The sequence below is a fragment of the Triturus cristatus genome, chromosome 12 (assembly GCF_964204655.1).
Source record: "Triturus cristatus chromosome 12, aTriCri1.1, whole genome shotgun sequence".
Classification (NCBI taxonomy): Eukaryota; Metazoa; Chordata; class Amphibia; order Caudata; family Salamandridae; genus Triturus; species Triturus cristatus.
In genome coordinates, this window is record NC_140595.1 from 659884259 (window position 1) to 659909747 (window position 25489).

The 25489-nt window shown below is 40.9% G+C and overlaps 21 non-coding genes across 21 annotated transcripts; 15 read left to right on the top strand and 6 right to left on the bottom strand.

Annotated features, from left to right (window-relative positions):
* Window positions 1–319: 319 nt before the first annotated feature.
* Window positions 320–414, bottom strand: TRNAI-UAU (transfer RNA isoleucine (anticodon UAU)). The gene is made up of 2 exons: window positions 377–414; window positions 320–355 (listed from the first exon to the last, which is right to left on the bottom strand). It is a non-coding gene; the product is annotated as a tRNA-Ile (tRNA).
* Window positions 415–826: 412 nt separating this feature from the next.
* On the top strand, window positions 827–908 carry TRNAS-GCU (transfer RNA serine (anticodon GCU)). Its single transcript has one exon. It is a non-coding gene; the product is annotated as a tRNA-Ser (tRNA).
* Window positions 909–1497: 589 nt separating this feature from the next.
* TRNAT-UGU (transfer RNA threonine (anticodon UGU)) lies at window positions 1498–1569 on the top strand. The gene has a single exon. It is a non-coding gene; the product is annotated as a tRNA-Thr (tRNA).
* Window positions 1570–2743: 1174 nt separating this feature from the next.
* Window positions 2744–2838, bottom strand: TRNAI-UAU (transfer RNA isoleucine (anticodon UAU)). The gene is made up of 2 exons: window positions 2801–2838; window positions 2744–2779 (listed from the first exon to the last, which is right to left on the bottom strand). It is a non-coding gene; the product is annotated as a tRNA-Ile (tRNA).
* A 1082-nt stretch (window positions 2839–3920) lies between these two features.
* Window positions 3921–3992, top strand: TRNAT-UGU (transfer RNA threonine (anticodon UGU)). Its single transcript has one exon. It is a non-coding gene; the product is annotated as a tRNA-Thr (tRNA).
* Window positions 3993–5673: 1681 nt separating this feature from the next.
* Window positions 5674–5755, top strand: TRNAS-GCU (transfer RNA serine (anticodon GCU)). The gene has a single exon. It is a non-coding gene; the product is annotated as a tRNA-Ser (tRNA).
* Window positions 5756–6344: 589 nt separating this feature from the next.
* Window positions 6345–6416, top strand: TRNAT-UGU (transfer RNA threonine (anticodon UGU)). Its single transcript has one exon. It is a non-coding gene; the product is annotated as a tRNA-Thr (tRNA).
* Window positions 6417–8754: 2338 nt separating this feature from the next.
* TRNAT-UGU (transfer RNA threonine (anticodon UGU)) lies at window positions 8755–8826 on the top strand. The gene has a single exon. It is a non-coding gene; the product is annotated as a tRNA-Thr (tRNA).
* Window positions 8827–9986: 1160 nt separating this feature from the next.
* Window positions 9987–10081, bottom strand: TRNAI-UAU (transfer RNA isoleucine (anticodon UAU)). Its single transcript has 2 exons — window positions 10044–10081; window positions 9987–10022 (listed from the first exon to the last, which is right to left on the bottom strand). It is a non-coding gene; the product is annotated as a tRNA-Ile (tRNA).
* A 412-nt stretch (window positions 10082–10493) lies between these two features.
* TRNAS-GCU (transfer RNA serine (anticodon GCU)) lies at window positions 10494–10575 on the top strand. Its single transcript has one exon. It is a non-coding gene; the product is annotated as a tRNA-Ser (tRNA).
* Window positions 10576–11164: 589 nt separating this feature from the next.
* On the top strand, window positions 11165–11236 carry TRNAT-UGU (transfer RNA threonine (anticodon UGU)). The gene has a single exon. It is a non-coding gene; the product is annotated as a tRNA-Thr (tRNA).
* A 2337-nt stretch (window positions 11237–13573) lies between these two features.
* On the top strand, window positions 13574–13645 carry TRNAT-UGU (transfer RNA threonine (anticodon UGU)). The gene has a single exon. It is a non-coding gene; the product is annotated as a tRNA-Thr (tRNA).
* Window positions 13646–15312: 1667 nt separating this feature from the next.
* Window positions 15313–15394, top strand: TRNAS-GCU (transfer RNA serine (anticodon GCU)). Its single transcript has one exon. It is a non-coding gene; the product is annotated as a tRNA-Ser (tRNA).
* Window positions 15395–15983: 589 nt separating this feature from the next.
* TRNAT-UGU (transfer RNA threonine (anticodon UGU)) lies at window positions 15984–16055 on the top strand. The gene has a single exon. It is a non-coding gene; the product is annotated as a tRNA-Thr (tRNA).
* A 1159-nt stretch (window positions 16056–17214) lies between these two features.
* On the bottom strand, window positions 17215–17309 carry TRNAI-UAU (transfer RNA isoleucine (anticodon UAU)). Its single transcript has 2 exons — window positions 17272–17309; window positions 17215–17250 (listed from the first exon to the last, which is right to left on the bottom strand). It is a non-coding gene; the product is annotated as a tRNA-Ile (tRNA).
* Window positions 17310–17721: 412 nt separating this feature from the next.
* On the top strand, window positions 17722–17803 carry TRNAS-GCU (transfer RNA serine (anticodon GCU)). Its single transcript has one exon. It is a non-coding gene; the product is annotated as a tRNA-Ser (tRNA).
* Window positions 17804–20801: 2998 nt separating this feature from the next.
* On the top strand, window positions 20802–20873 carry TRNAT-UGU (transfer RNA threonine (anticodon UGU)). Its single transcript has one exon. It is a non-coding gene; the product is annotated as a tRNA-Thr (tRNA).
* Window positions 20874–22047: 1174 nt separating this feature from the next.
* TRNAI-UAU (transfer RNA isoleucine (anticodon UAU)) lies at window positions 22048–22142 on the bottom strand. Its single transcript has 2 exons — window positions 22105–22142; window positions 22048–22083 (listed from the first exon to the last, which is right to left on the bottom strand). It is a non-coding gene; the product is annotated as a tRNA-Ile (tRNA).
* A 1083-nt stretch (window positions 22143–23225) lies between these two features.
* Window positions 23226–23297, top strand: TRNAT-UGU (transfer RNA threonine (anticodon UGU)). Its single transcript has one exon. It is a non-coding gene; the product is annotated as a tRNA-Thr (tRNA).
* A 1159-nt stretch (window positions 23298–24456) lies between these two features.
* Window positions 24457–24551, bottom strand: TRNAI-UAU (transfer RNA isoleucine (anticodon UAU)). Its single transcript has 2 exons — window positions 24514–24551; window positions 24457–24492 (listed from the first exon to the last, which is right to left on the bottom strand). It is a non-coding gene; the product is annotated as a tRNA-Ile (tRNA).
* Window positions 24552–24963: 412 nt separating this feature from the next.
* Window positions 24964–25045, top strand: TRNAS-GCU (transfer RNA serine (anticodon GCU)). Its single transcript has one exon. It is a non-coding gene; the product is annotated as a tRNA-Ser (tRNA).
* Window positions 25046–25489: the final 444 nt, after the last annotated feature.

Below are 25489 nucleotides of genomic sequence, written 5' to 3' on the forward strand. Positions count from 1 at the left end.
CACCTTTTATTGTAAGTAGCTGATACAGCATTTTTTGCAGCTCTTCAGTTTATGGTTATCATGTGAGAACACTGTTTTCATCATATTTATTATTCTACAAATGTATTTTTAAATGCACTGATGTGGTGTTTGCATGAAATGCAAGATGGCACATCATGGAATGTTTAAACTGAGCATCGCGGAGGATATGTGATATTTGGCACCCAGAGGAGTAGGACACGTAGATCCTATAAGAAGTAAAGACTCTCTAGCAAGGGCCGTCCATACTCTGAGTTTAAACTTTACTTTTTGTGAAATGGTTTATGAAAAACAACACAGCTGCTCCAGGTGAGGCTCGAACTCACAACCTCGGCATGGCTCAGTGCAAGTACTGCTGTATAAGTACCGCGCGCTAACCGATTGCGCCACTGGAGCTCTCTCTTTTCACATCTCCCCAGGTGAGCCATCTACAGCTGACCAAGTAGATGACAGACACTGCTCCATCATTCACTGTGCAAGATCGACTCACATGCTAGCATGTTATCATGACTATTAAAAATACAGTCCAAACGGAATAGATTCTATAATTGTCCTATAACATATGCTCTGTCTATTCAAAACCCCATCGAATTATATCTTGACAGTTCTGACAAAGTCTCGGGGAATCTTATGAATATTTGTAATTAGCACATAGTAAGAATTTCCCAAAAATGAAATGTAGGTCCCTGATTGGGGGAAGACGTGGAATGTGAGATCTTGCCTCAGCTGTTTTTTTCTTTTTTAGGTACAGTATATTGACACTTCAGTACCTTTTGTGAAGCAAGGTTTCAGATGGGGCTGTAGGGCAGACGAGGTGGCCGAGTGGTTAAGGCGATGGACTGCTGATCCATTGTGCTCTGCACGCGTGGGTTCGAATCCCACCTTCGTCGGAAAGCCATCAGAGTCTCTTTTGATGGCCAGCATTTCCTGTAGTATAATTACACTCTCTTTCAAGACAGAGCCAGGATCCGCTAGATGGGATCATCTGGCTGTTCCATTTTAACAAATATGTCAAATAAAGTGAAGTATTTTGTGCGTAATAGAAATTAGATCTTTCATGGAGTTTCCAGAGGATTGCCTTTCACTCACTCCTGGCTTATTAACCAGTTTGGATAAATAGATTGATAAGAAAGCAGCTCTTACTCCTAAAGTTTAGGCCGTCTCAAATGAATGACTGTTAACATATGTCTGCCCCACAGAGACAGATCACTTCTAATAAGTGGGTTCTCTATATGTCACTGATTGCAGACATACTAACTAGAGCTATCGGTATGGTCTTGAATGCGAAAACTCTTATTTTCTCATATGAAAATGTAGTTTTTCATACTTCCAAAAAAAGTGCCTTAAGCATGGTCTTCAATGTGTGCGCGCACGTGGACATTCATATGCAACTACGTTTCCATACAGAGTCTCAAAATCATAGATATATTCATACCTCAGTAAGAATACATGTTGCAATTTACATCCTGCGTGCAGACTGGCCTTGTAGCTCAGTGGCAGAGCACTGGTCTTGTAAACCAGGGGTCATGAGTTCAAGCCTCATCAGGGCCTTTTTACATGAGTCTTTCTGTATGTTGTTTTCAAGTCATTCTTCCCTGGAGTCACACCTTGCTTTAGGATTGCTTATTGCCAAGCTTCCCTTTCCTGCTTTCATATTATCAAGAAAATATCATGAAGATCATTGAATTATAAATTATTGCCTCACCCCTTCCGATCGCCTGACGAACGCCTGACAAACGCCATTCTCACCCTGCCGGGCAAGCCCTGCCGGGCAAAGCCAAATAAGCCATGCATATTTACAGTTCCTTTGAAAGGCAGAGCGAGGACTAGGACCTCTGTTCCGACTGAATCTGCATCCACAGAAAGGATGTTATAAGGCCCTACAAATTTCACCAAGGAGATGTGAAAGTCTTCCCCCATAAAATACTTTTTTTCCCAGATACCCCGGCTCTTAGGCAAATGAGGTTACTCCTCAAAACCCCACCCCCACTCACCATAAATATCCTTCTCTCCTGCTGTCCATTCAAATGATACAAGGTATCTTGTACATAGAGAGAAAGGGAGAATAGTCAGATTTGCTTCAAAGATTTGGTGACTTTGGATGGGTGGGTTGAATGAAGAAGTGAACCTGGTTTCTGGGAAAGGAGTATCGAGATGAAGATGAGGAAAAGTGAACATGGACCACATTCATAGGTTAGAGAAATACATTTAATAGGTTGAATGGTTTTGAAAAGTGAACTTCGAGCAGTAATTGTTGTTTTTTAAACTGCAAAGAAATTAAAAATGAATGTGGGATTGGAGGCACACTCTGAGCAGAAAAGCACCATAAGCTGCTATGGTGCAACTCAAGATGGTGAATAGAACCTTTAATATGATGATGCTCTTCTTTTGCTAGTTTTTTCGAGTCACCTTTTATTGTAAGTAGCTGATACAGCATTTTTTGCAGCTCTTCAGTTTATGGTTATCATGTGAGAACACTGTTTTCATCATATTTATTATTCTACAAATGTATTTTTAAATGCACTGATGTGGTGTTTGCATGAAATGCAAGATGGCACATCATGGAATGTTTAAACTGAGCATCGCGGAGGATATGTGATATTTGGCACCCAGAGGAGTAGGACACGTAGATCCTATAAGAAGTAAAGACTCTATAGCAAGGGCCGTCCATACTCTGAGTTTAAACTTTACTTTTTGTGAAATGGTTTATGAAAAACAACACGGCTGCTCCAGGTGAGGCTCGAACTCACAACCTCGGCATGGCTCAGTGCAAGTACTGCTGTATAAGTACCGCGCGTTAACCGATTGCGCCACTGGAGCTCTCTCTTTTCACATCTCCCCAGGTGAGCCATCTACAGCTGACCAAGTAGATGACAGACACTGCTCCATCATTCACTGTGCAAGATCGACTCACATGCTAGCATGTTATCATGACTATTAAAAATACAGTCCAAACGGAATAGATTCTATAATTGTCCTATAACATATGCTCTGTCAATTCAAAACCCCATAGAATTATATCTTGACAGTTCTGACAAAGTCTAGGGGAATCTTATGAATATTTGTAATTAGCACATAGTAAGAATTTACCAAAAATGAAATGTAGGTCCCTGATTGGGGGAAGACGTGGAATGTGAGATCTTGCCTCAGCTGTTTTTTTCTTTTTTGGTACAGTATATTGACACTTCAGTACCTTTTGTGAAGGAAGGTTTCAGATGGGGCTGTAGGGCAGACGAGGTGGCCGAGTGGTTAAGGCGAAGGACTGCTAATCCATTGTGCTCTGCACGCGTGGGTTTGAATCCCACCTTCGTCGGAAAGCCATCAGAGTCTCTTTTGATGGCCAGCATTTCTTGTAGTATAATTACACTCTCTTTCAAGACAGAGCCAGGATCCGCTAGATGGGATCATCTGACTGTTCCATTTTAACAAATATGTCAAATAAAGTGAAGTATTTTGTGCGTAATAGAAATTAGATCTTTCATGGAGTTTCCAGAGGATTGCCTTTCACTCACTCCTGGCTTATTAACCAGTTTGGATAAATAGATTGATAAGAAAGCAGCTCTTACTCCTAAAGTTTAGGCCGTCTCAAATGAATGACTGTTAACATATGTCTGCCCCACAGAGACAGATCACTTCTAATAAGTGGGTTCTCTATATGTCACTGATTGCAGACATACTAACTAGAGCTATCGGTATGGTCTTGAATGCGAAAACTCTTATTTTCTCATATGAAAATGTAGTTTTTCATACTTCCAAAAAAAGTGCCTTAAGCATGGTCTTCAATGTGTGCGCGCACGTGGACATTCATATGCAACTACGTTTCCATACAGAGTCTCAAAATCATAGATATATTCATACCTCAGTAAGAATACATGTTGCAATTTACATCTTGCGTGCAGACTGGCCTTGTAGCTCAGTGGCAGAGCACTGGTCTTGTAAACCAGGGGTCATGAGTTCAAGCCTCATCAGGGCCTTTTTACATGAGTCTTTCTGTATGTTGTTTTCAAGTCATTCTTCCCTGGAGTCACACCTTACTTTAGGATTGCTTATTGCCAAGCTTCCCTTTCCTGCTTTCATATTATCAAGAAAATATCATGAAGATCATTGAATTATAAATTATTGCCTCACCCCTTCCGATCGCCTGACGAACGCCTGACAAACGCAATTCTCACCCTGCCGGGCAAGCCCTGCCGGGCAAAGCCAAATAAGCCATGCATATTTACAGTTCCTTTGAAAGGCAGAGCGAGGACTAGGACCTCTGTTCCGACTGAATCTGCATCCACAGAAAGGATGTTATAAGGCCCTACAAATTTCACCAAGGAGATGTGAAAGTCTTCCCCCATAAAATACTTTTTTTCCCAGATACCCCGGCTCTTAGGCAAATGAGGTTACTCCTCAAAACCCCACCCCCACTCACCATAAATATCCTTCTCTCCTGCTGTCCATTCAAATGATACAAGGTATCTTGTACATAGAGAGAAAGGGAGAATAGGCAGACTTGCTTCAAAGATTTGGTGACCTTGGATGGGTGGGTTGAATGAAGAAGTGAACCTGGTTTCTGGGAAAGGAGTATCGAGATGAAGATGAGGAAAAGTGAACATGGACCACATTCATAGGTTAGAGAAATACATTTAATAGGTTGAATGGTTTTGAAAAGTGAACTTCGAGCAGTAATTGTTGTTTTTTAAACTGCATAGAAATTAAAAATGAATGTGGGATTGGAGGCACACTCTGAGCAGAAAAGCACCATAAGCTGCTATGGTGCAACTCAAGATGGTGAATAGAACCTTTAATATGATGATGCTCTTCTTTTGCTAGTTTTTTCGAGTCACCTTTTATTGTAAGTAGCTGATACAGCATTTTTTGCAGCTCTTCAGTTTATGGTTATCATGTGAGAACACTGTTTTCATCATATTTATTATTCTACAAATGTATTTTTAAATGCACTGATGTGGTGTTTGCATGAAATGCAAGATGGCACATCATGGAATGTTTAAACTGAGCATCGCGGAGGATATGTGATATTTGGCACCCAGAGGAGTAGGACACGTAGATCCTATAAGAAGTAAAGACTCTCTAGCAAGGGCCGTCCATACTCTGAGTTTAAACTTTACTTTTTGTGAAATGGTTTATGAAAAACAACACGGCTGCTCCAGGTGAGGCTCGAACTCACAACCTCGGCATGGCTCAGTGCAAGTACTGCTGTATAAGTACCGCGCGCTAACTGATTGCACCACTGGAGCTCTCTCTTTTCACATCTCCCCAGGTGAGCCATCTACAGCTGACCAAGTAGATGACAGACACTGCTCCATCATTCACTGTGCAAGATCGACTCACATGCTAGCATGTTATCATGACTATTAAAAATACAGTCCAAACGGAATAGATTCTATAATTGTCCTATAACATATGCTCTGTCTATTCAAAACCCCATAGAATTATATCTTGACAGTTCTGACAAAGTCTCGGGGAATCTTATGAATATTTGTAATTAGCACATAGTAAGAATTTCCCAAAAATGAAATGTAGGTCCCTGATTGGGGGAAGACGTGGAATGTGAGATCTTGCCTCAGCTGTTTTTTTCTTTTTTAGGTACAGTATATTGACACTTCAGTACCTTTTGTGAAGCAAGGTTTCAGATGGGGCTGTAGGGCAGACGAGGTGGCCGAGTGGTTAAGGCGATGGACTGCTAATCCATTGTGCTCTGCACGCGTGGGTTCGAATCCCACCTTCGTCGGAAAGCCATCAGAGTCTCTTTTGATGGCCAGCATTTCTTGTAGTATAATTACACTCTCTTTCAAGACAGAGCCAGGATCCGCTAGATGGGATCATCTGACTGTTCCATTTTAACAAATATGTCAAATAAAGTGAAGTATTTTGTGCGTAATAGAAATTAGATCTTTCATGGAGTTTCCAGAGGATTGCCTTTCACTCACTCCTGGCTTATTAACCAGTTTGGATAAATAGATTGATAAGAAAGCAGCTCTTACTCCTAAAGTTTAGGCATTCTCAAATGAATGACTGTTAACATATGTCTGCCCCACAGAGACAGATCACTTCTAATAAGTGGGTTCTCTATATGTCACTGATTGCAGACATACTAACTAGAGCTATCGGTATGGTCTTGAATGCGAAAACTCTTATTTTCTCATATGAAAATGTAGTTTTTCATACTTCCAAAAAAAGTGCCTTAAGCATGGTCTTCAATGTGTGCGCGCACGTGGACATTCATATGCAACTACGTTTCCATACAGAGTCTCAAAATCATAGATATATTCATACCTCAGTAAGAATACATGTTGCAATTTACATCCTGCGTGCAGACTGGCCTTGTAGCTCAGTGGCAGAGCACTGGTCTTGTAAACCAGGGGTCATGAGTTCAAGCCTCATCAGGGCCTTTTTACATGAGTCTTTCTGTATGTTGTTTTCAAGTCATTCTTCCCTGGAGTCACACCTTGCTTTAGGATTGCTTATTGCCAAGCTTCCCTTTCCTGCTTTCATATTATCAAGAAAATATCATGAAGATCATTGAATTATAAATTATTGCCTCACCCCTTCCGATCGCCTGACGAACGCCTGACAAACGCCATTCTCACCCTGCCGGGCAAAGCCAAATAAGCCATGCATATTTACAGTTCCTTTGAAAGGCAGAGCAAGGACTAGGACCTCTGTTCCGACTGAATCTGCATCCACAGAAAGGATGTTATAAGGCCCTACAAATTTCACCAAGGAGATGTGAAAGTCTTCCCCCATAAAATACTTTTTTTCCCAGATACCCCGGCTCTTAGGCAAATGAGGTTACTCCTCAAAACCCCACCCCCACTCACCATAAATATCCTTCTCTCCTGCTGTCCATTCAAATGATACAAGGTATCTTGTACATAGAGAGAAAGGGAGAATAGGCAGACTTGCTTCAAAGATTTGGTGACTTTGGATGGGTGGGTTGAATGAAGAAGTGAACCTGGTTTCTGGGAAAGGAGTATCGAGATGAAGATGAGGAAAAGTGAACATGGACCACATTCATAGGTTAGAGAAATACATTTAATAGGTTGAATGGTTTTGAAAAGTGAACTTCGAGCAGTAATTGTTGTTTTTTAAACTGCAAAGAAATTAAAAATGAATGTGGGATTGGAGGCACACTCTGAGCAGAAAAGCACCATAAGCTGCTATGGTGCAACTCAAGATGGTGAATAGAACCTTTAATATGATGATGCTCTTCTTTTGCTAGTTTTTTCGAGTCACCTTTTATTGTAAGTAGCTGATACAGCATTTTTTGCAGCTCTTCAGTTTATGGTTATCATGTGAGAACACTGTTTTCATCATATTTATTATTCTACAAATGTATTTTTAAATGCACTGATGTGGTGTTTGCATGAAATGCAAGATGGCACATCATGGAATGTTTAAACTGAGCATCGCGGAGGATATGTGATATTTGGCACCCAGAGGAGTAGGACACGTAGATCCTATAAGAAGTAAAGACTCTCTAGCAAGGGCCGTCCATACTCTGAGTTTAAACTTTACTTTTTGTGAAATGGTTTATGAAAAACAACACGGCTGCTCCAGGAGAGGCTCGAACTCACAACCTCGGCATGGCTCAGTGCAAGTACTGCTGTATAAGTACCGCGCGCTAACCGATTGCACCACTGGAGCTCTCTCTTTTCACATCTCCCCAGGTGAGCCATCTACAGCTGACCAAGTAGATGACAGACACTGCTCCATCATTCACTGTGCAAGATCGACTCACATGCTAGCATGTTATCATGACTATTAAAAATACAGTCCAAACGGAATAGATTCTATAATTGTCCTATAACATATGCTCTGTCTATTCAAAACCCCATAGAATTATATCTTGACAGTTCTGACAAAGTCTCGGGGAATCTTATGAATATTTGTAATTAGCACATAGTAAGAATTTCCCAAAAATGAAATGTAGGTCCCTGATTGGGGGAAGACGTGGAATGTGAGATCTTGCCTCAGCTGTTTTTTTCTTTTTTAGGTACAGTATATTGACACTTCAGTACCTTTTGTGAAGCAAGGTTTCAGATGGGGCTGTAGGGCAGATGAGGTGGCTGAGTGGTTAAGGCGATGGACTGCTAATCCATTGTCCTCTGCACGCGTGGGTTCGAATCCCACCTTCGTCGGAAAGCCATCAGAGTCTCTTTTGATGGCCAGCATTTCTTGTAGTATAATTACACTCTCTTTCAAGACAGAGCCAGGATCCGCTAGATGGGATCATCTGACTGTTCCATTTTAACAAATATGTCAAATAAAGTGAAGTATTTTGTGCGTAATAGAAATTAGATCTTTCATGGAGTTTCCAGAGGATTGCCTTTCACTCACTCCTGGCTTATTAACCAGTTTGGATAAATAGATTGATAAGAAAGCAGCTCTTACTCCTAAAGTTTAGGCATTCTCAAATGAATGACTGTTAACATATGTCTGCCCCACAGAGACAGATCACTTCTAATAAGTGGGTTCTCTATATGTCACTGATTGCAGACATACTAACTAGAGCTATCGGTATGGTCTTGAATGCGAAAACTCTTATTTTCTCATATGAAAATGTAGTTTTTCATACTTCCAAAAAAAGTGCCTTAAGCATGGTCTTCAATGTGTGCGCGCACGTGGACATTCATATGCAACTACGTTTCCATATAGAGTCTCAAAATCATAGATATATTCATACCTCAGTAAGAATACATGTTGCAATTTACATCCTGCGTGCAGACTGGCCTTGTAGCTCAGTGGCAGAGCACTGGTCTTGTAAACCAGGGGTCATGAGTTCAAGCCTCATCAGGGCCTTTTTACATGAGTCTTTCTGTATGTTGTTTTCAAGTCATTCTTCCCTGGAGTCACACCTTGCTTTAGGATTGCTTATTGCCAAGCTTCCCTTTCCTGCTTTCATATTATCAAGAAAATATCATGAAGATCATTGAATTATAAATGATTGCCTCACCCCTTCCGATCGTCTGACGAACGCCTGACAAACGTCATTCTCACCCTGCCGGGCAAAGCCAAATAAGCCATGCATATTTACAGTTCCTTTGAAAGGCAGAGCGAAGACTAGGACCTCTGTTTCGACTGAATCTGCATCCACAGAAAGGATGTTATAAGGCCCTACAAATTTCACCAAGGAGATGTGAAAGTCTTCCCCAATAAAATACTTTTTTTCCCAGATACCCCGGCTCTTAGGCAAATGAGGTTACTCCTCAAAACCCCACCCCCACTCACCATAAATATCCTTCTCTCCTGCTGTCCATTCAAATGATACAAGGTATCTTGTACATAGAGAGAAAGGGAGAATAGGCAGACTTGCTTCAAAGATTTGGTGACCTTGGATGGGTGGGTTGAATGAAGAAGTGAACCTGGTTTCTGGGAAAGGAGTATCGAGATGAAGATGAGGAAAAGTGAACATGGACCACATTCATAGGTTAGAGAAATACATTTAATAGGTTGAATGGTTTTGAAAAGTGAACTTCGAGCAGTAATTGTTGTTTTTTAAACTGCAAAGAAATTAAAAATGAATGTGGGATTGGAGGCACACTCTGAGCAGAAAAGCACCATAAGCTGCTATGGTGCAACTCAAGATGGTGAATAGAACCTTTAATATGATGATGCTCTTCTTTTGCTAGTTTTTTCGAGTCACCTTTTATTGTAAGTAGCTGATACAGCATTTTTTGCAGCTCTTCAGTTTATGGTTATCATGTGAGAACACTGTTTTCATCATATTTATTATTCTACAAATGTATTTTTAAATGCACTGATGTGGTGTTTGCATGAAATGCAAGATGGCACATCATGGAATGTTTAAACTGAGCATCGCGGAGGATATGTGATATTTGGCACCCAGAGGAGTAGGACACGTAGATCCTATAAGAAGTAAAGACTCTCTAGCAAGGGCCGTCCATACTCTGAGTTTAAACTTTACTTTTTGTGAAATGGTTTATGAAAAACAACACGGCTGCTCCAGGTGAGGCTCGAACTCACAACCTCGGCATGGCTCAGTGCAAGTACTGCTGTATAAGTACTGCGCGCTAACCGATTGCGCCACTGGAGCTCTCTCTTTTCACATCTCCCCAGGTGAGCCATCTACAGCTGACCAAGTAGATGACAGACACTGCTCCATCATTCACTGTGCAAGATCGACTCACATGCTAGCATGTTATCATGACTATTAAAAATACAGTCCAAACGGAATAGATTCTATAATTGTCCTATAACATATGCTCTGTCTATTCAAAACCCCATAGAATTATATCTTGACAGTTCTGACAAAGTCTAGGGGAATCTTATGAATATTTGTAATTAGCACATAGTAAGAATTTCCCAAAAATGAAATGTAGGTCCCTGATTGGGGGAAGACGTGGAATGTGAGATCTTGCCTCAGCTGTTTTTTTCTTTTTTAGGTACAGTATATTGACACTTCAGTACCTTTTGTGAAGCAAGGTTTCAGATGGGGCTGTAGGGCAGACGAGGTGGCCGAGTGGTTAAGGCGATGGACTGCTAATCCATTGTGCTCTGCACGCGTGGGTTCGAATCCCACCTTCGTCGGAAAGCCATCAGAGTCTCTTTTGATGGCCAGCATTTCTTGTAGTATAATTACACTCTCTTTCAAGACAGAGCCAGGATCCGCTAGATGAGATCATCTGACTGTTCCATTTTAACAAATATGTCAAATAAAGTGAAGTATTTTGTGCGTAATAGAAATTAGATCTTTCATGGAGTTTCCAGAGGATTGCCTTTCACTCACTCCTGGCTTATTAACCAGTTTGGATAAATAGATTGATAAGAAAGCAGCTCTTACTCCTAAAGTTTAGGCCGTCTCAAATGAATGACTGTTAACATATGTCTGCCCCACAGAGACAGATCACTTCTAATAAGTGGGTTCTCTATATGTCACTGATTGCAGACATACTAACTAGAGCTATCGGTATGGTCTTGAATGCGAAAACTCTTATTTTCTCATATGAAAATGTAGTTTTTCATACTTCCAAAAAAAGTGCCTTAAGCATGGTCTTCAATGTGTGCGCGCACGTGGACATTCATATGCAACTACGTTTCCATACAGAGTCTCAAAATCATAGATATATTCATACCTCAGTAAGAATACATGTTGCAATTTACATCCTGCGTGCAGACTGGCCTTGTAGCTCAGTGGCAGAGCACTGGTCTTGTAAACCAGGGGTCATGAGTTCAAGCCTCATCAGGGCCTTTTTACATGAGTCTTTCTGTATGTTGTTTTCAAGTCATTCTTCCCTGGAGTCACACCTTGCTTTAGGATTGCTTATTGCCAAGCTTCCCTTTCCTGCTTTCATATTATCAAGAAAATATCATGAAGATCATTGAATTATAAATGATTGCCTCACCCCTTCTGATCGCATGACGAACGCCTGACAAACGTCATTCTCACCCTGCCGGGCAAAGCAAATAAGCCATGCATATTTACAGTTCCTTTGAAAGGCAGAGCGAGGACTAGGACCTCTGTTCCGACTGAATCTGCATCCACAGAAAGGATGTTATAAGGCCCTACAAATTTCACCAAGGAGATGTGAAAGTCTTCCCCAATAAAATACTTTTTTTCCCAGATACCCCGGCTCTTAGGCAAATGAGGTTACTCCTCAAAACCCCACCCCCACTCACCATAAATATCCTTCTCTCCTGCTGTCCATTCAAATGATACAAGGTATCTTGTACATAGAGAGAAAGGGAGAATAGGCAGACTTGCTTCAAAGATTTGATGACTTTGGATGGGTGGGTTGAATGAAGAAGTGAACCTGGTTTCTGGGAAAGGAGTATCGAGATGAAGATGAGGAAAAGTGAACATGGACCACATTCATAGGTTAGAGAAATACATTTAATAGGTTGAATGGTTTTGAAAAGTGAACTTCGAGCAGTAATTGTTGTTTTTTAAACTGCAAAGAAATTAAAAATGAATGTGGGATTGGAGGCACACTCTGAGCAGAAAAGCACCATAAGCTGCTATGGTGCAACTCAAGATGGTGAATAGAACCTTTAATATGATGATGCTCTTCTTTTGCTAGTTTTTTCGAGTCACCTTTTATTGTAAGTAGCTGATACAGCATTTTTTGCAGCTCTTCAGTTTATGGTTATCATGTGAGAACACTGTTTTCATCATATTTATTATTCTACAAATGTATTTTTAAATGCACTGATGTGGTGTTTGCATGAAATGCAAGATGGCACATCATGGAATGTTTAAACTGAGCATCGCGGAGGATATGTGATATTTGGCACCCAGAGGAGTAGGACACGTAGATCCTATAAGAAGTAAAGACTCTCTAGCAAGGGCCGTCCATACTCTGAGTTTAAACTTTACTTTTTGTGAAATGGTTTATGAAAATCAACACAGCTGCTAGAGGTGAGGCTCGAACTCACAACCTCGGCATGGCTCAGTGCAAGTACTGCTGTATAAGTACCGCGCGCTAACCGATTGCACCACTGGAGTTCTCTCTTTTCACATCTCCCCAGGTGAGCCATCTACAGCTGACCAAGTAGATGACAGACACTGCTCCATCATTCACTGTGCAAGATCGACTCACATGCTAGCATGTTATCATGACTATTAAAAATACAGTCCAAACGGAATAGATTCTATAATTGTCCTATAACATATGCTCTGTCTATTCAAAACCCCATAGAATTATATCTTGACAGTTCTGACAAAGTCTAGGGGAATCTTATGAATATTTGTAATTAGCACATAGTAAGAATTTCCCAAAAATGAAATGTAGGTCCCTGATTGGGGGAAGACGTGGAATGTGAGATCTTGCCTCAGCTGTTTTTTTCTTTTTTAGGTACAGTATATTGACACTTCAGTACCTTTTGTGAAGCCAGGTTTCAGATGGGGCTGTAGGGCAGACGAGGTGGCCGAGTGGTTAAGGCGATGGACTGCTAATCCTTTGTGCTCTGCACGCGTGGGTTCGAATCCCACCTTCGTCGGAAAGCAATCAGAGTCGCTTTTGATGGCCAGCATTTCTTGTAGTATAATTACACTCTCTTTCAAGACAGAGCCAGGATCCGCTAGATGGGATCATCTGACTGTTCCATTTTAACAAATATGTCAAATAAAGTGAAGTATTTTGTGCGTAATAGAAATTAGATCTTTCATGGAGTTTCCAGAGGATTGCCTTTCACTCACTCCTGGCTTATTAACCAGTTTGGATAAATAGATTGATAAGAAAGCAGCTCTTACTCCTAAAGTTTAGGCCGTCTCAAATGAATGACTGTTAACATATGTCTGCCCCACAGAGACAGATCACTTCTAATAAGTGGGTTCTCTATATGTCACTGATTGCAGACATACTAACTAGAGCTATCGGTATGGTCTTGAATGCGAAAACTCTTATTTTCTCATATGAAAATGTAGTTTTTCATACTTCCAAAAAAAGTGCCTTAAGCATGGTCTTCAATGTGTGCGCGCACGTGGACATTCATATGCAACTACGTTTCCATACAGAGTCTCAAAATCATAGATATATTCATACCTCAGTAAGAATACATGTTGCAATTTACATCCTGCGTGCAGACTGGCCTTGTAGCTCAGTGGCAGAGCACTGGTCTTGTAAACCAGGGGTCATGAGTTCAAGCCTCATCAGGGCCTTTTTACATGAGTCTTTCTGTATGTTGTTTTCAAGTCATTCTTCCCTGGAGTCACACCTTGCTTTAGGATTGCTTATTGCCAAGCTTCCCTTTCCTGCTTTCATATTATCAAGAAAATATCATGAAGATCATTGAATTATAAATTATTGCCTCACCCCTTCCGATCGCCTGACGAACGCCTGACAAACGCAATTCTCACCCTGCCGGGCAAAGCCAAATAAGCCATGCATATTTACAGTTCCTTTGAAAGGCAGAGCGAGGACTAGGACCTCTGTTCCGACTGAATCTGCATCCACAGAAAGGATGTTATAAGGCCCTACAAATTTCACCAAGGAGATGTGAAAGTCTTCCCCCATAAAATACTTTTTTTCCCAGATACCCCGGCTCTTAGGCAAATGAGGTTACTCCTCAAAACCCCACCCCCACTCACCATAAATATCCTTCTCTCCTGCTGTCCATTCAAATGATACAAGGTATCTTGTACATAGAGAGAAAGGGAGAATAGGCAGACTTGCTTCAAAGATTTGGTGACCTTGGATGGGTGGGTTGAATGAAGAAGTGAACCTGGTTTCTGGGAAAGGAGTATCGAGATGAAGATGAGGAAAAGTGAACATGGACCACATTCATAGGTTAGAGAAATACATTTAATAGGTTGAATGGTTTTGAAAAGTGAACTTCGAGCAGTAATTGTTGTTTTTTAAACTGCAAAGAAATTAAAAATGAATGTGGGATTGGAGGCACACTCTGAGCAGAAAAGCACCATAAGCTGCTATGGTGCAACTCAAGATGGTGAATAGAACCTTTAATATGATGATGCTCTTCTTTTGCTAGTTTTTTCGAGTCACCTTTTATTGTAAGTAGCTGATACAGCATTTTTTGCAGCTCTTCAGTTTATGGTTATCATGTGAGAACACTGTTTTCATCATATTTATTATTCTACAAATGTATTTTTAAATGCACTGATGTGGTGTTTGCATGAAATGCAAGATGGCACATCATGGAATGTTTAAACTGAGCATCGCGGAGGATATGTGATATTTGGCACCCAGAGGAGTAGGACACGTAGATCCTATAAGAAGTAAAGACTCTCTAGCAAGGGCCGTCCATACTCTGAGTTTAAACTTTACTTTTTGTGAAATGGTTTATGAAAAACAACACGGCTGCTCCAGGTGAGGCTCGAACTCACAACCTCGGCATGGCTCAGTGCAAGTACTGCTGTATAAGTACCGCGCGCTAACTGATTGCACCACTGGAGCTCTCTCTTTTCACATCTCCCCAGGTGAGCCATCTACAGCTGACCAAGTAGATGACAGACACTGCTCCATCATTCACTGTGCAAGATCGACTCACATGCTAGCATGTTATCATGACTATTAAAAATACAGTCCAAACGGAATAGATTCTATAATTGTCCTATAACATATGCTCTGTCTATTCAAAACCCCATAGAATTATATCTTGACAGTTCTGACAAAGTCTCGGGGAATCTTATGAATATTTGTAATTAGCACATAGTAAGAATTTCCCAAAAATGAAATGTAGGTCCCTGATTGGGGGAAGACGTGGAATGTGAGATCTTGCCTCAGCTGTTTTTTTCTTTTTTAGGTACAGTATATTGACACTTCAGTACCTTTTGTGAAGCAAGGTTTCAGATGGGGCTGTAGGGCAGACGAGGTGGCCGAGTGGTTAAGGCGATGGACTGCTAATCCATTGTGCTCTGCACGCGTGGGTTCGAATCCCACCTTCGTCGGAAAGCCATCAGAGTCTCTTTTGATGGCCAGCATTTCTTGTAGTATAATTACACTCTCTTTCAAGACAGAGCCAGGATCCGCTAGATGGGATCATCTGACTGTTCCATTTTAACAAATATGTCAAATAAAGTGAAGTATTTTGTGCGTAATAGAAATTAGATCTTTCATGGAGTTTCCAGAGGATTGCCTTTCACTCACTCCTGGCTTATTAACCAGTTTGGATAAATAGATTGATAAGAAAGCAGCTCTTACTCCTAAAGTTTAGGCATTCTCAAATGAATGACTGTTAACATATGTCTGCCCCACAGAGACAGATCACTTCTAATAAGTGGGTTCTCTATATGTCACTGATTGCAGACATACTAACTAGAGCTATCGGTATGGTCTTGAATGCGAAAACTCTTATTTTCTCATATGAAAATGTAGTGTTTCATACTTCCAAAAAAAGTGCCTTAAGCATGGTCTTCAATGTGTGCGCGCACGTGGACATTCATATGCAACTACGTTTCCATACAGAGTCTCAAAATCATAGATATATTCATACCTCAGTAAGAATACATGTTGCAATTTACATCCTGCGTGCAGACTGGCCTTGTAGCTCAGTGGCAGAGCACTGGTCTTGTAAACCAGGGGTCATGAGTTCAAGCCTCATCAGGGCCTTTTTACATGAGTCTTTCTGTATGTTGTTTTCAAGTCATTCTTCCCTGGAGTCACACCTTGCTTTAGGATTGCTTATTGCCATGCTTCCCTTTCCTGCTTTCATATTATCAAGAAAATATCATGAAGATCATTGAATTATAAATGATTGCCTCACCCCTTCCGATCGCCTGATGAACGCCTGACAAACGTCATTCTCACCCTGCCGGGCAAAGCAAATAAGCCATGCATATTTACAGTTCCTTTGAAAGGCAGAGCGAGGACTAGGACCTCTGTTCCGACTGAATCTGCATCCACAGAAAGGATGTTATAAGGCCCTACAAATTTCACCAAGGAGATGTGAAAGTCTTCCCCCATAAAATACTTTTTTTCCCAGATACCCCGGCTCTTAGGCAAATGAGGTTACTCCTCAAAACCCCACCCCCACTCACCATAAATATCCTTCTCTCCTGCTGTCCATTCAAATGATACAAGGTATCTTGTACATAGAGAGAAAGGGAGAATAGGCAGACTTGCTTCAAAGATTTGGTGACTTTGGATGGGTGGGTTGAATGAAGAAGTGAACCTGGTTTCTGGGAAAGGAGTATCGAGATGAAGATGAGGAAAAGTGAACATGGACCACATTCATAGGTTAGAGAAATACATTTAATAGGTTGAATGGTTTTGAAAAGTGAACTTCGAGCAGTAATTGTTGTTTTTTAAACTGCAAAGAAATTAAAAATGAATGTGGGATTGGAGGCACACTCTGAGCAGAAAAGCACCATAAGCTGCTATGGTGCAACTCAAGATGGTGAATAGAACCTTTAATATGATGATGCTCTTCTTTTGCTAGTTTTTGCGAGTCACCTTTTATTGTAAGTAGCTGATACAGCATTTTTTGCAGCTCTTCAGTTTATGGTTATCATGTGAGAACACTGTTTTCATCATATTTATTATTCTACAAATGTATTTTTAAATGCACTGATGTGGTGTTTGCATGAAATGCAAGATGGCACATCATGGAATGTTTAAACTGAGCATCGCGGAGGATATGTGATATTTGGCACCCAGAGGAGTAGGACACGTAGATCCTATAAGAAGTAAAGACTCTCTAGCAAGGGCCGTCCATACTCTGAGTTTAAACTTTACTTTTTGTGAAATGGTTTATGAAAAACAACACGGCTGCTCCAGGTGAGGCTCGAACTCACAACCTCGGCATGGCTCAGTGCAAGTACTGCTGTATAAGTACCGCGCGCTAACCGATTGCGCCACTGGAGCTCTCTCTTTTCACATCTCCCCAGGTGAGCCATCTACAGCTGACCAAGTAGATGACAGACACTGCTCCATCATTCACTGTGCAAGATCGACTCACATGCTAGCATGTTATCATGACTATTAAAAATACAGTCCAAACGGAATAGATTCTATAATTGTCCTATAACATATGCTCTGTCTATTCAAAACCCCATCGAATTATATCTTGACAGTTCTGACAAAGTCTCGGGGAATCTTATGAATATTTGTAATTAGCACATAGTAAGAATTTCCCAAAAATGAAATGTAGGTCCCTGATTGGGGGAAGACGTGGAATGTGAGATCTTGCCTCAGCTGTTTTTTTCTTTTTTAGGTACAGTATATTGACACTTCAGTACCTTTTGTGAAGCAAGGTTTCAGATGGGGCTGTAGGGCAGACGAGGTGGCCGAGTGGTTAAGGCGATGGACTGCTGATCCATTGTGCTCTGCACGCGTGGGTTCGAATCCCACCTTCGTCGGAAAGCCATCAGAGTCTCTTTTGATGGCCAGCATTTCCTGTAGTATAATTACACTCTCTTTCAAGACAGAGCCAGGATCCGCTAGATGGGATCATCTGACTGTTCCATTTTAACAAATATGTCAAATAAAGTGAAGTATTTTGTGCGTAATAGAAATTAGATCTTTCATGGAGTTTCCAGAGGATTGCCTTTCACTCACTCCTGGCTTATTAACCAGTTTGGATAAATAGATTGATAAGAAAGCAGCTCTTACTCCTAAAGTTTAGGCATTCTCAAATGAATGACTGTTAACATATGTCTGCCCCACAGAGACAGATCACTTCTAATAAGTGGGTTCTCTATATGTCACTGATTGCAGACATACTAACTAGAGCTATCGGTATGGTCTTGAATGCGAAAACTCTTATTTTCTCATATGAAAATGTAGTTTTTCATACTTCCAAAAAAAGTGCCTTAAGCATGGTCTTCAATGTGTGCGCGCACGTGGACATTCATATGCAACTACGTTTCCATATAGAGTCTCAAAATCATAGATATATTCATACCTCAGTAAGAATACATGTTGCAATTTACATCCTGCGTGCAGACTGTCCTTGTAGCTCAGTGGCAGAGCACTGGTCTTGTAAACCAGGGGTCATGAGTTCAAGCCTCATCAGGGCCTTTTTACATGAGTCTTTCTGTATGTTGTTTTCAAGTCATTCTTCCCTGGAGTCACACCTTGCTTTAGGATTGCTTATTGCCAAGCTTCCCTTTCCTGCTTTCATATTATCAAGAAAATATCATGAAGATCATTGAATTATAAATTATTGCCTCACCCCTTCCGATCGCCTGACGAACGCCTGACAAACGCCATTCTCACCCTGCCGGGCAAAGCCAAATAAGCCATGCATATTTACAGTTCCTTTGAAAGGCAGAGCGAGGACTAGGACCTCTGTTCCGACTGAATCTGCATCCACAGAAAGGATGTTATAAGGCCCTACAAATTTCACCAAGGAGATGTGAAAGTCTTCCCCCATAAAATACTTTTTTTCCCAGATACCCCGGCTCTTAGGCAAATGAGGTTACTCCTCAAAACCCCACCCCCACTCACCATAAATATCCTTCTCTCCTGCTGTCCATTCAAATGATACAAGGTATCTTGTACATAGAGAGAAAGGGAGAATAGTCAGATTTGCTTCAAAGATTTGGTGACTTTGGATGGGTGGGTTGAATGAAGAAGTGAACCTGGTTTCTGGGAAAGGAGTATCGAGATGAAGATGAGGAAAAGTGAACTTGGACCACATTCATAGGTTAGAGAAATACATTTAATAGGTTGAATGGTTTTGAAAAGTGAACTTCGAGCAGTAATTGTTGTTTTTTAAACTGCAAAGAAATTAAAAATGAATGTGGGATTGGAGGCACACTCTGAGCAGAAAAGCACCATAAGCTGCTATGGTGCAACTCAAGATGGTGAATAGAACCTTTAATATGATGATGCTCTTCTTTTGCTAGTTTTTTCGAGTCACCTTTTATTGTAAGTAGCTGATACAGCATTTTTTGCAGCTCTTCAGTTTATGGTTATCATGTGAGAACACTGTTTTCATCATATTTATTATTCTACAAATGTATTTTTAAATGCACTGATGTGGTGTTTGCATGAAATGCAAGATGGCACATCATGGAATGTTTAAACTGAGCATCGCGGAGGATATGTGATATTTGGCACCCAGAGGAGTAGGACACGTAGATCCTATAAGAAGTAAAGACTCTATAGCAAGGGCCGTCCATACTCTGAGTTTAAACTTTACTTTTTGTGAAATGGTTTATGAAAAACAACACGGCTGCTCCAGGTGAGGCTCGAACTCACAACCTCAGCATGGCTCAGTGCAAGTACTGCTGTATAAGTACCGCGCGTTAACCGATTGCGCCACTGGAGCTCTCTCTTTTCACATCTCCCCAGGTGAGCCATCTACAGCTGACCAAGTAGATGACAGACACTGCTCCATCATTCACTGTGCAAGATCGACTCACATGCTAGCATGTTATCATGACTATTAAAAATACAGTCCAAACGGAATAGATTCTATAATTGTCCTATAACATATGCTCTGTCAATTCAAAACCCCATAGAATTATATCTTGACAGTTCTGACAAAGTCTAGGGGAATCTTATGAATATTTGTAATTAGCACATAGTAAGAATTTACCAAAAATGAAATGTAGGTCCCTGATTGGGGGAAGACGTGGAATGTGAGATCTTGCCTCAGCTGTTTTTTTCTTTTTTGGTACAGTATATTGACACTTCAGTACCTTTTGTGAAGCAAGGTTTCAGATGGGGCTGTAGGGCAGACGAGGTGGCCGAGTGGTTAAGGCGAAGGACTGCTAATCCATTGTGCTCTGCACGCGTGGGTTTGAATCCCACCTTCGTCGGAAAGCCATCAGAGTCTCTTTTGATGGCCAGCATTTCTTGTAGTATAATTACACTCTCTTTCAAGACAGAGCCAGGATCCGCTAGATGGGATCATCTGACTGTTCCATTTTAACAAATATGTCAAATAAAGTGAAGTATTTTGTGCGTAATAGAAATTAGATCTTTCATGGAGTTTCCAGAGGATTGCCTTTCACTCACTCCTGGCTTATTAACCAGTTTGGATAAATAGATTGATAAGAAAGCAGCTCTTACTCCTAAAGTTTAGGCCGTCTCAAATGAATGACTGTTAACATATGTCTGCCCCACAGAGACAGATCACTTCTAATAAGTGGGTTCTCTATATGTCACTGATTGCAGACATACTAACTAGAGCTATCGGTATGGTCTTGAATGCGAAAACTCTTATTTTCTCATATGAAAATGTAGTTTTTCATACTTCCAAAAAAAGTGCCTTAAGCATGGTCTTCAATGTGTGCGCGCACGTGGACATTCATATGCAACTACGTTTCCATACAGAGTCTCAAAATCATAGATATATTCATACCTCAGTAAGAATACATGTTGCAATTTACATCTTGCGTGCAGACTGGCCTTGTAGCTCAGTGGCAGAGCACTGGTCTTGTAAACCAGGGGTCATGAGTTCAAGCCTCATCAGGGCCTTTTTACATGAGTCTTTCTGTATGTTGTTTTCAAGTCATTCTTCCCTGGAGTCACACCTTGCTTTAGGATTGCTTATTGCCAAGCTTCCCTTTCCTGCTTTCATATTATCAAGAAAATATCATGAAGATCATTGAATTATAAATTATTGCCTCACCCCTTCCGATCGCCTGACGAACGCCTGACAAACGCCATTCTCACCCTGGCGGGCAAGCCATGCCGGGCAAAGCCAAATAAGCCATGCATATTTACAGTTCCTTTGAAAGGCAGAGCGAGGACTAGGACCTCTGTTCCGACTGAATCTGCATCCACAGAAAGGATGTTATAAGGCCCTACAAATTTCACCAAGGAGATGTGAAAGTCTTCCCCCATAAAATACTTTTTTTCCCAGATACCCCGGCTCTTAGGCAAATGAGGTTACTCCTCAAAACCCCACCCCCACTCACCATAAATATCCTTCTCTCCTGCTGTCCATTCAAATGATACAAGGTATCTTGTACATAGAGAGAAAGGGAGAATAGGCAGACTTGCTTCAAAGATTTGGTGACTTTGGATGGGTGGGTTGAATGAAGAAGTGAACCTGGTTTCTGGGAAAGGAGTATCGAGATGAAGATGAGGAAAAGTGAACATGGACCACATTCATAGGTTAGAGAAATACATTTAATAGGTTGAATGGTTTTGAAAAGTGAACTTCGAGCAGTAATTGTTGTTTTTTAAACTGCAAAGAAATTAAAAATGAATGTGGGATTGGAGGCACACTCTGAGCAGAAAAGCACCATAAGCTGCTATGGTGCAACTCAAGATGGTGAATAGAACCTTTAATATGATGATGCTCTTCTTTTGCTAGTTTTTTCGAGTCACCTTTTATTGTAAGTAGCTGATACAGCATTTTTTGCAGCTCTTCAGTTTATGGTTATCATGTGAGAACACTGTTTTCATCATATTTATTATTCTACAAATGTATTTTTAAATGCACTGATGTGGTGTTTGCATGAAATGCAAGATGGCACATCATGGAATGTTTAAACTGAGCATCGCGGAGGATATGTGATATTTGGCACCCAGAGGAGTAGGACACGTAGATCCTATAAGAAGTAAAGACTCTCTAGCAAGGGCCGTCCATACTCTGAGTTTAAACTTTACTTTTTGTGAAATGGTTTATGAAAAACAACACGGCTGCTCCAGGTGAGGCTCGAACTCACAACCTCGGCATGGCTCAGTGCAAGTACTGCTGTATAAGTACCGCGCGCTAACCGATTGCACCACTGGAGCTCTCTCTTTTCACATCTCCCCAGGTGAGCCATCTACAGCTGACCAAGTAGATGACAGACACTGCTCCATCATTCACTGTGCAAGATCGACTCACATGCTAGCATGTTATCATGACTATTAAAAATACAGTCCAAACGGAATAGATTCTATAATTGTCCTATAACATATGCTCTGTCTATTGAAAACCCCATAGAATTATATCTTGACAGTTCTGACAAAGTCTCGGGGAATCTTATGAATATTTGTAATTAGCACATAGTAAGAATTTCCCAAAAATGAAATGTAGGTCCCTGATTGGGGGAAGACGTGGAATGTGAGATCTTGCCTCAGCTGTTTTTTTCTTTTTTAGGTACAGTATATTGACACTTCAGTACCTTTTGTGAAGCAAGGTTTCAGATGGGGCTGTAGGGCAGACGAGGTGGCTGAGTGGTTAAGGCGATGGACTGCTAATCCATTGTGCTCTGCACGCGTGGGTTCGAATCCCACCTTCGTCGGAAAGCCATCAGAGTCTCTTTTGATGGCCAGCATTTCTTGTAGTATAATTACACTCTCTTTCAAGACAGAGCCAGGATCCGCTAGATGGGATCATCTGACTGTTCCATTTTAACAAATATGTCAAATAAAGTGAAGTATTTTGTGCGTAATAGAAATTAGATCTTTCATGGAGTTTCCAGAGGATTGCCTTTCACTCACTCCTGGCTTATTAACCAGTTTGGATAAATAGATTGATAAGAAAGCAGCTCTTACTCCTAAAGTTTAGGCATTCTCAAATGAATGACTGTTAACATATGTCTGCCCCACAGAGACAGATCACTTCTAATAAGTGGGTTCTCTATATGTCACTGATTGCAGACATACTAACTAGAGCTATCGGTATGGTCTTGAATGCGAAAACTCTTATTTTCTCATATGAAAATGTAGTTTTTCATACTTCCAAAAAAAGTGCCTTAAGCATGGTCTTCAATGTGTGCGCGCACGTGGACATTCATATGCAACTACGTTTCCATATAGAGTCTCAAAATCATAGATATATTCATACCTCAGTAAGAATACATGTTGCAATTTACATCCTGCGTGCAGACTGGCCTTGTAGCTCAGTGGCAGAGCACTGGTCTTGTAAACCAGGGGTCATGAGTTCAAGCCTCATCAGGGCCTTTTTACATGAGTCTTTCTGTATGTTGTTTTCAAGTCATTCTTCCCTGGAGTCACACCTTGCTTTAGGATTGCTTATTGCCAAGCTTCCCTTTCCTGCTTTCATATTATCAAGAAAATATCATGAAGATCATTGAATTATAAATGATTGCCTCACCCCTTCCGATCGCCTGACGAACGCCTGACAAACGTCATTCTCACCCTGCCGGGCAAAGCAAATAAGCCATGCATATTTACAGTTCCTTTGAAAGGCAGAGCGAGGACTAGGACCTCTGTTCCGACTGAATCTGCATCCACAGAAAGGATGTTATAAGGCCCTACAAATTTCACCAAGGAGATGTGAAAGTCTTCCCCAATAAAATACTTTTTTTCCCAGATACCCCGGCTCTTAGGCAAATGAGGTTACTCCTCAAAACCCCACCCCCACTCACCATAAATATCCTTCTCTCCTGCTGTCCATTCAAATGATACAAGGTATCTTGTACGTAGAGAGAAAGGGAGAATAGGCAGACTTGCTTCAAAGATTTGATGACTTTGGATGGGTGGGTTGAATGAAGAAGTGAACCTGGTTTCTGGGAAAGGAGTATCGAGATGAAGATGAGGAAAAGTGAACATGGACCACATTCATAGGTTAGAGAAATACATTTAATAGGTTGAATGGTTTTGAAAAGTGAACTTCGAGCAGTAATTGTTGTTTTTTAAACTGCAAAGAAATTAAAAATGAATGTGGGATTGGAGGCACACTCTGAGCAGAAAAGCACCATAAGCTGCTATGGTGCAACTCAAGATGGTGAATAGAACCTTTAATATGATGATGCTCTTCTTTTGCTAGTTTTTTCGAGTCACCTTTTATTGTAAGTAGCTGATACAGCATTTTTTGCAGCTCTTCAGTTTATGGTTATCATGTGAGAACACTGTTTTCATCATATTTATTATTCTACAAATGTATTTTTAAATGCACTGATGTGGTGTTTGCATGAAATGCAAGATGGCACATCATGGAATGTTTAAACTGAGCATCGCGGAGGATATGTGATATTTGGCACCCAGAGGAGTAGGACACGTAGATCCTATAAGAAGTAAAGACTCTCTAGCAAGGGCCGTCCATACTCTGAGTTTAAACTTTACTTTTTGTGAAATGGTTTATGAAAAACAACACGGCTGTTCCAGGTGAGGCTCGAACTCACAACCTCGGCATGGCTCAGTGCAAGTACTGCTGTATAAGTACCGCGCGCTAACCGATTGCGCCACTGGAGCTCTCTCTTTTCACATCTCCCCAGGTGAGCCATCTACAGCTGACCAAGTAGATGACAGACACTGCTCCATCATTCACTGTGCAAGATCGACTCACATGCTAGCATGTTATCATGACTATTAAAAATACAGTCCAAACGGAATAGATTCTATAATTGTCCTATAACATATGCTCTGTCTATTCAAAACCCCATAGAATTATATCTTGACAGTTCTGACAAAGTCTAGGGGAATCTTATGAATATTTGTAATTAGCACATAGTAAGAATTTCCCAAAAATGAAATGTAGGTCCCTGATTGGGGGAAGACGTGGAATGTGAGATCTTGCCTCAGCTGTTTTTTTCTTTTTTAGGTACAGTATATTGACACTTCAGTACCTTTTGTGAAGCAAGGTTTCAGATGGGGCTGTAGGGCAGACGAGGTGGCCGAGTGGTTAAGGCGATGGACTGCTAATCCATTGTGCTCTGCACGCGTGGGTTCGAATCCCACCTTCGTCGGAAAGCCATCAGAGTCTCTTTTGATGGCCAGCATTTCTTGTAGTATAATTACACTCTCTTTCAAGACAGAGCCAGGATCCGCTAGATGGGATCATCTGACTGTTCCATTTTAACAAATATGTCAAATAAAGTGAAGTATTTTGTGCGTAATAGAAATTAGATCTTTCATGGAGTTTCCAGAGGATTGCCTTTCACTCACTCCTGGCTTATTAACCAGTTTGGATAAATAGATTGATAAGAAAGCAGCTCTTACTCCTAAAGTTTAGGCCGTCTCAAATGAATGACTGTTAACATATGTCTGCCCCACAGAGACAGATCACTTCTAATAAGTGGGTTCTCTATATGTCACTGATTGCAGACATACTAACTAGAGCTATCGGTATGGTCTTGAATGCGAAAACTCTTATTTTCTCATATGAAAATGTAGTTTTTCATACTTCCAAA